The sequence below is a fragment of the Triticum urartu genome, chromosome 3A, assembly GCF_056163025.1.
Source record: "Triticum urartu cultivar PI428250 chromosome 3A, HENAU_Tu73, whole genome shotgun sequence".
NCBI lineage: Eukaryota > Viridiplantae > Streptophyta > Magnoliopsida > Poales > Poaceae > Triticum > Triticum urartu.
The window spans coordinates 489,179,906-489,182,939 of NC_141875.1; positions in this window are offsets into that span (position 1 = coordinate 489,179,906).

The following is a 3,034-nucleotide window of genomic DNA, read 5'->3' on the forward strand; positions in this document are numbered from 1 at the left end:
TGCTTGTCACGATGGCTCAAGATAATACTAAATTGTGTGACTTCACCAATGCCAACAACAATGATTTTATTAGCACTCCGATTGCTCCTCTTACCGATGCTGAATCTTGTGAAATTAATACTGCTTTGCTGAATCTTGTCATGAAAGAACCAGTTTCCGGCCTTCCTAGTGAAGATGCCGCTACCCATCTAAATAGCTTCATTGATTTGTGTGACATGCAAAAGAAGAAAGATGTGGATAATGATATTGTTAAATTGAAGCTATTTCCTTTTTCGCTTAGAGATCGTGCTAAAGCTTGGTTCTCGTCTTTGCCTAAAAATAGTATTGATTCATGGAACAAGTGCAAAGATGCTTTTATCTCTAAGTATTTTACTCCCGCTAAGATCATCTCTCTTAGAAATGATATTATTAATTTTAAGCAACTTGATCATGAACATGTTGCACAAGCTTGGGAGAGAATGAAACTAATGATACGTAATTGCCCTACTCATGGTTTAAATTTGTGGATGATTGTTCAGAATTTTATGCCGGATTGAATTTTGCTTCTAGAAATCTTTTAGATTCGGCCGCAGGAGGCACTTTTATGGAAATCACTTTAGGAGAAACTACTAAACTCCTAGATAATATTATGGTTAATTATTCTCAATGGCATACTGAAAGATCTACTAATAAAAAGGTGCATGCGATAGAAGAAATTAATGTTTTGAGTGGAAAGATGGATGAACTTATGAAATTATTTGCTAATAAGAGTGTTTCTTCTGATCCTAATGATATGCCCTTGTCTACTTTGATTGATAATAATAATGAACCTATGGATGTGAATTTTGTTGCTAGCAACAATTTTGGTAACAACGCATATAGAGGAAATTTTAATCCTAGGCCTTATCCTAGTAATCCCTCTAATAATTATGGTAATTCCTAAAACAATTCTTATGGAAATTATAATAAGATGCCCTCTGATTTTGAATCTAATATTAAAGAATTTATTACTTCGCAAAACAATTTTAATGCTATGATTGAAGAAAAATTGCTTAAGACTGATGATTTGGCTAGGAACATTGATAGAATTGCTCTTGATGTTGATTCTTTGAAACTTAGATATGTTCCACCTAAGCATGATATCAATGAGTCTCTCAAAGCCATGATAATTTCCATTGATGAGTGCAAAGAAAGAACCGCTAGGATGCGTGCTAAGAAAGATGCCTTTATAAGAGCGTGTTCTTCTAGTTCCTATGAAAATAAAGATGAAGATCTAAAAGTTATTGATGTGTCCCCTATTAAATCTTTGTTTTGCAATATGAATCTTGATAATGATGGGACTGAATATGATCCACCTTTACCTATAAGGCGTTCCAAGAATTCGGAATTTGTTGATCTTGATGCTAAATTTGATAAAAGTGGGATTGAAGAAATTAAAACCCTAGATGTTGCTAAACCCACTATTATGGATTTCAAGGAATTTAACTACGAAAATTGCTATTTTATTGATTGTATTTCCTTGTTGCAATCTGTGGTAAATTCTCCTCATGCTTATAGTCAAAATAAAGCGTTTACTAAACATATCGTTGATGCCTTGATGCAATCCTATGAAGAAAAACTTGAATTGGAAGTTTCTATCCCTAGAAAACTTTATGATGAGTGGGAACCAACTATTAAAATTAAAATTAAAGATCATGAATGCTATGATTTATGTGATTTGGGTGCTAGTGTTTCCACGATTCCAAAGACTTTGTGTGATTTGTTAGGTTTCCGTGATTTTGATGATTGCTCTCTAAACTTGCACCTTGCGGATTCCACTATTAAGAAACCTATGGGGAAAATTAATGATGTTCTTATTGTTGCAAATAGGAATTATGTGCCCATAGATTTTATTGTTCTTGACATAGATTGCAATCCTTCATGTCCTATTATTCTTGGTAGACCTTTCCTTAGAACGATTGGTGCAATTATTGATATGAAGGAAGGAAATATTAGATTCCAATTTCCATTAAGGAAAGGCATGGAACACTTTCCTAGAAAGAAAATAAAATTACCTTATGAATCTATTATGAGAGCCACTTATGGATTGCCTACCAAAGATGGCAATACCTAGATCTACCCTTACTTGTTATGCCTAGCTAGGGGCGTTAAATGATAGCGCTTGTTGGGAGGCAACCCAATTTTATTTTTATATATTCCTTGCTTTTTGCTCCTGTTTAGTAATAAATAATTTATCTAGCCTCTGTTGTGGTTGTGTTTTTTGTGTTTAATTAGTGTTTGTGCCAAGTAGAACCGTTGGGAAGACTTGGGGAAAGTCTTGTTGAACTTGCTGTAAAAAACAGAAACTTTAGCGCTCATGAGAACTGCTGTAATTTTTATTTAGAAAGTTATATTTAGTTAATTATTTTTTGAGATTATTAATAGATAAATTCCTCACGTCCAGAAATTTATTTTAGAATTTTTGGGTTTCCAGATCTTGCGCTAGATACAGATTACTACAGACTGTTCTGTTTTTGACAGATTCTGTTTTTCTTGTGTTGTTTGCTTATTTTGATGAATCTATGGCTAGTAAAATGGTTTATAAACCATAGAGAAGTTGGAATACAGTAGGTATAAAACCAATATAAATAAAGAATTAGTTCATTACAGTACCTTGAAGTGGTCTTTTATTTTCTTTCGCTAATGGAGGTCACGAGATTTTCTACTTTAAGATTTGTGTTGTGAAGTTTTCAAGTTTTGGGTAAAGATTTGATGAATTATGGAACAAGGAGTGGCAAGAGACTAAGCTTGGGGATTCCCACGGCACCCCAAAGATAATCTAAGGACACCTAAAAGCCAAAGCTTGGGGATGCCCGGGAAGGCATCCCCTCTTTCGTCTACTTCTATCAGTAACTTTACTTGGAGCTATATTTTTATTAGCCACATGATATGTGTTTTGCTTGGAGCGTCTTGTATTCTTTGAGTCTTTTCTTGTTAGTTTACCACAATAATCCTTGCTGTACACACCTTTTGAGAGAGCCATACATGATTTGGAATTTGTTAGAATACTCTATGT